Raw genomic sequence first — 10,898 nt, 5'->3', positions numbered from 1 at the left:
TATTTTTTATGTACAATATACATATTATAGCCCAGGTGATAATTCCATAAATATAAGAGATATCAAAAAACCTTAAACTGATATCGAAAGTACGCTATCTAACGAATAAATCGACATCAATAACATTTTAAAAATAAAACTAGAAATATCCAAAATTTTAAAATAAAACTCTTACATACGTTTAATATGACATTCGTAGAGAGACTTTAGTTTTCCTATTGTAAGTGGGAATAATAAATTAACAGAATGACGAAACTGATATAAATAAAGTAATAAAACTATCTTTTAATTGACTAACAATATAATGGCATAGTCAATTATGTGGTCAAGTATACCCATAAAAATGAATAAATTTGATAAAATGGTTTTTAGTGCCGAACCACTCAGTTTCTTGTAAAAATCCTTTCATTGTATGGGACGATAAAAAAATTGAGACAGCTGAAATTGGTCAAGTTTAATCAAGTGTTTTTTATACAAAATGAATAAAATTTACTAATTTTTTATAATGCTCACAGATTCAGTTTATAATGAGAATTATTTTATTGTATTGGAGGAAAAGACTCGCTACGGCAGAAGTGGATCAAATTTAATAAAATGTTATTCATTTTGTATGAAAATTAATCTGCTGTCTCATGGCTGTCTCGACTTTTTTCATCTAATAGAACGAAATGATACTTACACGAAACTGAGTCGATTAACACTAAAAAAATTCATTAATTTTTATGAACAACTCACGCTTGACCAAATAATTGACTATGTTAAAAGTTATTGATGTCAATTTATTAATTAGGTTACGTACTTTCGATATCAGTTTAAAGCTTTTTGATATCTCTTATATTTATGGAATAATTGCCTGGGAATATTCACACTTAACATTACACATCGTATATATATATACGTCGCGCTATAGTGGCATGTGTCTCTTGGCACAGATTCCTGTAAAGTTGCAAAGAACTTTTAATTAACTTGTGTTTACTTTGCTGCATCTATACTTCTGTACTGTATATAGGGTGCTAATAAATTAGGTAAGGTTTAGTAGCTATAGAGCTCCTTGTGAAAGAGTTCATTGCAAAGCAGTAATGTGAACATTACTGCGCTCCTATAAGGGTGCTGGTGAAATTACAGGCACATGGGACTTGTCTACATACGTCATAGGGTGACAGGCGCAGTGGTAGTGCCCCTAAGATCTTTGCGATTTATTAGCTCTGAGTGGCACTGCAACTGTCATGGACAGGCGTTTGCTAGCTACCAGGCACACGACTTGGTTGTTCCGTCATTTGGTATTATAAAAAAAATAACAGTAATCAATTTGCGCCAGAAAGATCAAATTAAAATATAAATCAAAAACTTTTTGCGATTACAAAAATACGAATTGATAATTTATGGCCAAACATAATCATGAGCATTATTTTTCGTTTTAATAAGGAAGTGGCCCCATATTTAAAAGGTTTCAGGAGATAACATAAAAATGTCCTAATCGCTAAGTAGTATTGTTATTAACAGAGTGTATTAACAATTAACTTATTTTTTTAATTTATTCTCAAAATTAACATAGATTTAATTTTAAAAGATTTAAGATTTAAAATTATAATTAACTCTAAAAATGTCCCTACCTAAATTATTAGCACCGTGTATATAATTGATTAAAGTATAAAAATGTCATTATAAAGTTATGGCCACTTATAAAATAAAATAAAATCTTTTTTTAGTTCACGATTCAGGCCAGAAACTCTTTCAAATCAAATCTTAAAGCTCTCCAAATGGGTAGCAATAAAAGCTTCGAAAAGTAAATTAAAAATGAGCCTGTTCGCTAAGCTGCCGATAACTTTTGTGGAAATAAAAATAGGGAAACATCTGAATAAAACCATGACAGCCTAATGGTACCTACAATGGTGACCTACAGCTTCTCAAACAGAGGCAGTAGGTTCGCACTTCTGAGTTTCTCGGAATATATGTGCGAAACTTAATTTGAAATTTACCATTGAGCTTTTAATTAAAGAAAACATTGTGACGTCTATGTCTAAACCTGCACGTAGAAGAAGGTTCACACCCCACGGAAAACGTGTCAAGTCCCCAAGACGCATTAGGGCTCCTTCACATAAATACGATACGACGTAGCATCGTGGAAATCTACGACGAGTAACGTAAAAATTTACAACACGACATCGCAACGTGCAACGTTGTCGTCGTCGCATTCATTTGTTATTCAATATTCAAAGATGACATTGAGGTTGACGACATTGAGGTTGATTATTTAATAACCCTAGTCGAGGAGTGTCCTTTACTATGGGACAAAACATCAGAATAATACAAAGTCATCTTTGAGTATTGAATAACAAATGAATGCGTGAATTTCTAGGATCGGGCAGTGTGACACGTTGCGATGTCACGTCGTGTTGTGAATTTTTACGTTTCTCGTCGTAGATTTCCACGACTTGACGTTGCATCGTGAAACGATGCCGCGTCGTAGCACGACGCGACGTCATATCGTGTTTATGTGTAAGAGCCTTTAGGCCAGGGCCGCGGACTATCGCCTAAACTAGTTATGTAAATATTTTTCATTTTGTAACGATATCGTCATCCTACCTTTTATCACCCTTTTTACTGGTTTTTGGCCACTTCTTTTAAAATTCTGAATCGTTCTCGATTTCCTTTTCCTTTATTGTTCTTACGTTTGCTTCATTCCAACATCACTCTCATCAAAATTCGTGAAGCGAGAGGACGTGTTTATTGATGAAAGTCAAATCAAGATTAAATAATCATTTATTATATAAGATTATTCATATTATTAAATAATAGTAAGTAAAATTTTTACACTTGAAAACGTCATTTTTTAAGCTACTGCTCGTTCACTACGCTGACCTCCCTGAGAATTACAAGCAAGAAACTCTAGGGATAGTTCTTTTTAAATAAACTTAAATGCTATGGAATACACTTTGAATGATAATTGTGTGGAATCTATACTCTAGCCAAATTCGATGTAGAATATTTAATAACAAAACATTGCTAAGCAACCAAGGATAGCATAGGGACAGAACATTTTTTTTTTCAATATTCATTATTAAGGGTTACTGTGCTCATTGTCTGCTCTCGTAATTGGAATTTAAATAGGTAAGTAGGTAATTGGGTTATGTAGAAGTAATACTTACCTAGCTAATAAAGCTAATAGCTTATAAAGTTTACAAAATACCTATTGATACGTATGATTTAGGAATAAATATAAGTTTTTGCATCCTATTAATATTTACTGCTAGATGGTAGGTAATAGTAGATGAAAAGATACAAAATTGTAAGATTTTATTTGATATTAATTTCCCATATATTATATCATCCAGCATCTATTCCTAATTCTATTAATTACTGATCATTTTATGTCATTTTTGGGTGATTTGAAACTTCTGTTGAATAATATTCATTATAAACATGGCTTCAAGATTTTAGTATTATCCATAATCTAGTTGAATTTCTTAGGAAAATATTTAAATTATTGTAACTGTGAAAGAGTTTGAGATGAAAACCCTAAAAATCACATGTTTTTGTTTGTTGACATTTATTCTACATCAAATTTGGCTGGAGTTCTTGTTGTCTTTCCACACACCTTTATCTAACACATACTCTTCAATTTTGTGATATGACTTTTCAATTAAAATACTTTTAATGAAGTTTTAAACTTAGAAAATGATAATTTTAATATATTCTCCGGAATCTTATTGTAAAAAATCGTTAAACTTTTCTCTGAGAGAAACCAGAGGACCTAAACAGTACACAAAATGAATCCCGTAGGACATTATTCATCATGTACCACTTAGGTACTACTTAAACCCCAAAGCGAAAGGTGGTGCATTCCTCTGATAAATATATACTGCTTAAATGTCAAAAATTTTCATATATGCATTTTATAACTTAGAAACATAAAATTGTGTGGAAAATTGTTTATGCACATACAATTACATATATACCTATGAAGCTGCAGTAAGCAATTCCTAATACGTCAAGTAATGATAAACCTCTACAAGGACACCAACAGGGCTGTCAGGCAAGTCGAAGATGAAAAAACTAAGATCCGTACATTACTTCCAGGCGACAATTTTAACCACATAACTACCAAAATTTTTCTAGCAGCAGAAAGTCAAATGGCTTAGTTAATTAACCCTTTGGGCGCTCACTCGTAAGTTACACGCCGGGGGCCAATCAAGGCTTAACTGTCCTTGTGCTGTCTCTTTCTACTGACAGGTAGGGTAGAGAGATAGGGTATTCCACAGAGACTACAGTCTCGACGGCAAGAACCAAGGTACATCGGGCGTTCGAGCCAAGCCCTACGCCAGTGATGCGCCTTCACGGGCGTCTCTGGTAGACGCGGTCTTGGGTATGGACTCGCTGTGGTTTGTGGTGAGCTATAGAGACGGACATGTTTGTATGTCAATCAATCATTTATTCCATAGGTAAAATTTTTACACTTGAAAACGTCATTTTTAAGCTACTGCTCGTTCACTACGCTGACCTCCATGAAAAGAACAAGCAAGAAAGTCTAGGGATTGCTCTTTTCAAATAAACTTAAATGCTATAGAATACATTTTGAATCATATTTGTGTGGAATCTAGACTCACGTTGTCTTTCCATACATCTTTATTTAACACGTAGTCTACAATTTTGTAATATGACTTTTCAATTAAAATACTTTTAATGTAAGTTTTAAACTTAGGAAATGGTAAACTTAATACATATATGCTCCGGAATCTTATTGTAAAAAACATTTACAATTCTCCATATAAGAATCGTTTACCTTAGTTAAACGAAAACGTGGTACCATGAGTTTGGACTTAGTTCTAACGGCATAATATAAAACAACTTTCTGTAAGGATAATTTTAAGTATATGGCCGCTAAAATATAGAATAATATTCTCCTCCCCTGCGCAACTTGTCATAACTTAAATATTTTAAAGTTAAAATAAGACAGTATATCTAGAGCTCCAACTAGACGGCTAGGTAACAATTTTGTTTACTTGTTTATTATTATATGTATTTTTATTTTTTCTTAGAAAGTTGTTTTTTATATTTTCCTTAAGAAAAGTAAATAAACGAAATTGCTTGCGGCAATAATGGCAGACTTTTCTAGTTTGTTCTGTATAAATGTCTAACAAGGCAGTATTTCATACGTTGAATTTATTTAATAATTTGTTAATAATTTTTCTACTTAGTTACAGTTTAAGTTAAACGTTACAGTGCCGTGCCAACTATAGATCTCGAAAGACTTCTCTGGGGGACTACCACAACCTCTTAAAACAATATTACTTTAACTTTACATTGACTTTTCGTACCATGACGCGCTTAAAGTAAGCTTTTTATAATGTTAAAACTATGTTTTATTGGCAGCTTTGTGACATATATTCACCATAGATATTATTCACTCAGTTCGTACTATAACGCGACTTTAACATTAAAGTAATATTGTTCTTAAGTCAAATTTAGCAATCTTAAAATAGTTACTCAGACGCAGTGGAAACAATTTTATTTTCAAATTTATTGTCTAATAATTGATTTGTAATGATTAATAGTTATATTGAACTGATTTATTTATATAAATCTCTTCGATATTTTGTATATTTTTTTATTTAATAGTACATAGGAAATAATTTCTCGTTAAATAAAAATACGCGATGTTTATTTCGTAAAATTATAACAGCGACATCTATATGCTCCTTGGCGACACTAACAGTTGACACTATACTATAATTGGGATAATTTTTTTAAATTTATTAAGGCTTTGGCAAAGCCTTCAACCTAAACATGTAGTTTAATTATGTTTCTGTAAATATGGCCGCCACAAAGAGGATAGGCAATTTGAGGCGGCGTGCTTGGATTGACACGGGATTCCTTAAAACGGGCCGATACGGGTATTTTAGTTCGAGATTCGTATAATTTCGCGTTTTAATCTTCGATTAAGGCACAGTAGCACTATCCTATTCTACATTAAACTAGGTTTCACAAAATAATTGAAAGTCAAAATATAAACGACACTTTTCCCTCCAAAAGGTCCAGAGCGAATAATCGTATAATTGCGAATTAACAACATATCAAGGCTCGGCTTGTTTTATTTATTTTTCTTCATGAAAATGCGGAAAAGTAATTGAAAGCAACGAAATTTAAATACATTTTATTATTACATACTTTTCTTTTTTTAATAGTTAAAGTTCTCTGAATGTAACTAACATTAAGTACTTAAACATTTTACTACGGTAACACGATTCGGAACATCAAAAAAGAAAGAGATGGCATTATATAGTTGATATATCGTTAACTCTTTCCTATTTTTAGTAAGGAATAGACGATATTGGGAAATCATTCGTTCTTTCAATCTCTTTAGCAATAATATATTACTTTGTTGACAGGTTTGTCATGGTACGAATATGAGTAATATTATAATAGGCTTACTTTAAGCTTACATTGAAATAAGATTGTTTTTGAAAAGGTTATGGTAGGCCCCCAGAGCTTAGTCGCCATTTTCCCTTTGTATGGTATAGTTGTGTAATTCTTTCGTGCAAATTCTGTAAAATCGTATATAAATGCCTTATTGCTCTGTATTGGAGTACACAAATGTAAGCCGCACCAAAAATATCACCCGTGATGGTATTTCATATCATCGGAAAGTCTTATAATTATTTATTATTATTGTATTATTATTATATAAATTTTAAATTTTCTATCGAGTTCTTAGGTTTTCGCCATTGTTACACATAGTAAATGAAACTATTTTTCCGGATTTAAATCGCGTATATTTGTTAAAAATAGTTTCATTTACTATTTAAATTTTCTATTTATCGAAATATTTTTTTATTACAAGAAACAAAAGTAAAGCTTATACCCCTGCAATATGGTTGCTTCTTTTTTGGAGAACTGAATTAATAACTCCAATTCGTCGTCGTTCAGCAATTAACCACTAGATGGCAGGATATTGATTGAAATTTCAATATAAAATCAAAACGTCATTACTTGCAATAATAAGTATTGATGGTATGACTTTTGACGATATGCCGACAGGGTATCATTTAAATTAGGTATTATTAACAATCCAGAATTAGTTATTTGTTTTTAAATTTTGAACTACGACCAATCAATATTAAAATTTTGTAGTGTTTCATATTAACAATGTATGAGTTTTGGAAGACATCGGTTCTGATAGTAATGGAGACCTAAGGCACTCATTGAGGTGACGAAAGGAAGTACACCTTGAGTGTTACCGCCATTAAAGCATAGATGGCGGTAGTAGTGGTGAAATCTATCTAAATCAATGTATAAATTATTTGTTTAAGCTAATAAATGATATTGTATTAAATAAAATAGAATAAACAATAGTTAAGGTATATACACAATTAATAAGCTCGAACGATTGTATCACAATATTAAATTAGTTGTACTGACTATACGCTATTGGAAGGCGTGGGGCCAATCGCTATCGTTGACCAATAGCGTGTGTTGGCGCATAGTTAAAATTATTGGAGTGGCGTGATAGCTGTGCGAGCCACATTCGAATATGATAAGCGGTAACGACAAGTTTGTAAATCATTGTTCTCGTGAATCTCAGTTAAAAATATAATTTCAATTCTTTATTAATTAGCCAGTGGTTTTAATTCTGTTAAATTCCCTACTTCAGAGGTTAAATTCAATATTCTATAATATAAGGTTATGGTATTATAGTAGAAAGGACTTGTACTGAATCAGTATGGCGCTTGGCACTTTATTCCCAGAAAAATTTGACCAGCCTCAATTTTTTTTGTTAGATATAAGCTTGAATTAAAGAGCTTGAAAAAAAAATAATTTAAAAAATATAGTGACCTGCATTATTTATTTAAAACAAAAGTGTGGTAGACATGTTAAATTAATTCTAGCATCACTGCGGCACTAAAAAAAAGTTTAAAAGGCAGCAACACTTAAACGTTAAAATATTCAAAATCATAATTCTATAATAGTCAATATTTTTATGGCATTGGCCACTGGTGGTTAGCCAAAAAATTACATAAAAATCCATTCCATTTCGTGGGATTGCGTTCCGTTTTACTTTACATAGTATTAAAAATCCCTAACGATTTTCTGGAAATTAAAAAAAAAATAATTTTCACTTCTCATGCTCTTAAATTTCGTATTTATGCTGGGTGTAGGCTGCATAAAATAGAATTTTATGCTCTAGCTAGTGCATAAAATAAAATCGTCGTTTAAGACCAAGGCAATGACGCCTGCGCCAACAGCTACGCACACTAGAACTTTATGAAATAAAGTTTTACTTTTGTTTTTTTAATCCGTGTTATATTACAAATATAAAAAAGTAGGCAATAGTAATTCTAGAAAGTTATAAGAAATAGAAATGCATAAAAAATAAAAGCTTGTTAAATATAACTGAGCTTTATGTAGTCCGACATGAGTCACGTGTGGAAAAAAAATTAGCAATTGGCCATTGACTTACAATTATATGGACGTCGGGTCCGCGCTAAAAAGTGTCCGCACTTGTAAGGCGCTAAAATCGTATACAGAGCGCCAAACTCCGCTTTAGTCTTCATTTGTTCGACTGACAGCGCGATACTGCGATGACATTACAATTTAAATTTCGAATAGGTTGACTTGGGACATTTTTTCGTGGTTTTTGTATTAGACCCGTCGTCCATTTATTTGTAAGTCAATGCAATTGGCGGAAAGTTGTTATTTTTTCTTGGCAATAGTTGTGTTATATTTGTAATATTGCTGTTTAATTTCCTCGCAATCGAAGTGAAAAGCAGATGGTATATAACTCGTTCATAAAACCTATTTTATCCCTGAGTATCCATATATACTCGTCTCTGGTATAATGCCGGGGTTTATGCACTTGTTGTACAATCTACTATTGTTTTTAATTCAGGTTTTCTAGATTTTGAGAGCTCTTTACAAAAAACCAACTAAAAGCCTGGTTAAATTTTCCATTTATTTTAATACCACTAAAGGAACAACTCCTTCCAAAGATAATGGTAGTAGATAGCTACAAAAAACTAGAATCTGTACAATAGACCAAATGAACGGCTGCACTTTTTAAGGGACTTGGTTCCTTCCCGTTGTGATAAATTTACCCATGAAACCAAAAATAAATAGTTTAGAAAAATACTGTTTGCGCTCACCTTACCTCCTGTTTGTTTCGAGATTACGGCAAATACAATGTTCAACGTTGACTTACATTGAATTTGTTAGGACCACAATCTTCAAAGATTTGTAAAATCTACTGTTGTTTTACGCTTTCACATCGATAAAATGAGTTCGCATTATTTTTATCCTTTAATCCATTGACTTACAAATAAATGGACGACGGGTCTAATACAAAAACCACGAAAAAAATGTCCCAAGTCAACCTATTTAAACGTAGTGACATGTAAAGGAATATGAAAAAGCTAAAATGTTGAATTTAAATTGTAATGTCATCGCAGTACTGTCTAATTCTGCTTGCTTCGCTGTCAGTCGAACAAACGAAGACTAAAGCGTGAATGACTCATGCTCTGTATACGATTTTAACGCCCTATAAGTTCGGACACTTTTTAGCGCGGACCCGACGTCCATATAATTGTAAGTCAATGCTTTAATCTATCCTTTAATAATATATTCCATGCACAGATTAGCATGGTAGCTACTTCTGATGTGATCGGCGTGGCGAAGTTCTGGACCGTAATATGCCACCGACACGATAAAAAAATGCGAACTCATTATAAGTTAACAAATACAAAGAAAAAAATACAACTTATGCTCCTGATGGTAAGCGACACGCCTGTCTATAGTAGTTGCAGTGCGCCTCAGAGCTTTAAATACTGAGGGGCAAGTTAACAAGTCCCATGTGCCTGTAATTTCACCCATAAGTTCTTTGCAATTTTTAACTCTGAGCAAAGATCTTATGGGCACTGTCACATGGGCTCTGAATAGTACTGCAACTGTCATGGATAGGCGTTTCGCTTACCACCAGGTGCATGACTTGTTCGTCCCGTCACTTGATATTATAAAAAAAAAGCTTACGAGAGAAGTAAATGTTGGCATATATTTCTCCCGGCGGGGTAACCGTTTGGCCACGGAGGCAGTGTACATATTTCTATGTATTCAATTACATTGCTTTTCTTTCATGAATTATATTTTGTTTAAAATGTGTGCGTTTCATTCTATAAAAGGCCCCGTTTTAACGTAAAAACAATTCTAAACCGAATACCGCGAGAAGTCAAAAAAGAGAAAGCTTCTTTCAAAGCTTTATAACGGATGGGTAAAATGTGGTATTTAGTCCCCTACAACCGAATTATAATTTGATATATAAATTCTAATTATAATAAAACGAAGTAATTAGATGAAAGCGGTGGTAACCCGTTCTATCCTTTATGACCTCTATATCTAAGGTTATGACATACGAGCATCTCCACGAGCAATCAACAACCCTTGATGATACCTCGTGGAGAGGCTAAACACGTGTCGGGTATATTTCTGGTGGTGGTTTGTGACTGTAGTCGCGTTTGTGTTATTTACTTTATTAATTTAATTTTAAAATTAACTGTATTAAAAAAATATTCAAAACAAGCGCAGCTGTTTTGCACGATTTAACCATCACTGGGTTTGCAGAGTAGCAAATATAATTTACTTCCATTTTTGATAACACTTTGTACCGGATGCTTATTTTTTAACCGACTTTACAAAAGGAAGAGGTTTCAATTGGACCGATTTACATTTGAAGAAAATATTCCATCAAGGGTGGCAACTTAGGGGTTGAATCCGGTTTATTGGATTTCACTCAATTTCCGTATGCCGTTTTTAACAAAACTTCGCAAATGTATGTAACGAATGCAGCGAAAGAGGAAAAGCAAACGTTTGAAGTCGGTTTTGTTTTTTTATAAAGTGATAAATTTTCTTAA

The sequence above is a fragment of the Hyposmocoma kahamanoa genome, unplaced genomic scaffold, assembly GCF_003589595.1.
Source record: "Hyposmocoma kahamanoa isolate Upper Pololo Valley unplaced genomic scaffold, ASM358959v1 211, whole genome shotgun sequence".
NCBI lineage: Eukaryota > Metazoa > Arthropoda > Insecta > Lepidoptera > Cosmopterigidae > Hyposmocoma > Hyposmocoma kahamanoa.
Note: the sequence above shows the minus strand (reverse complement) of the source record.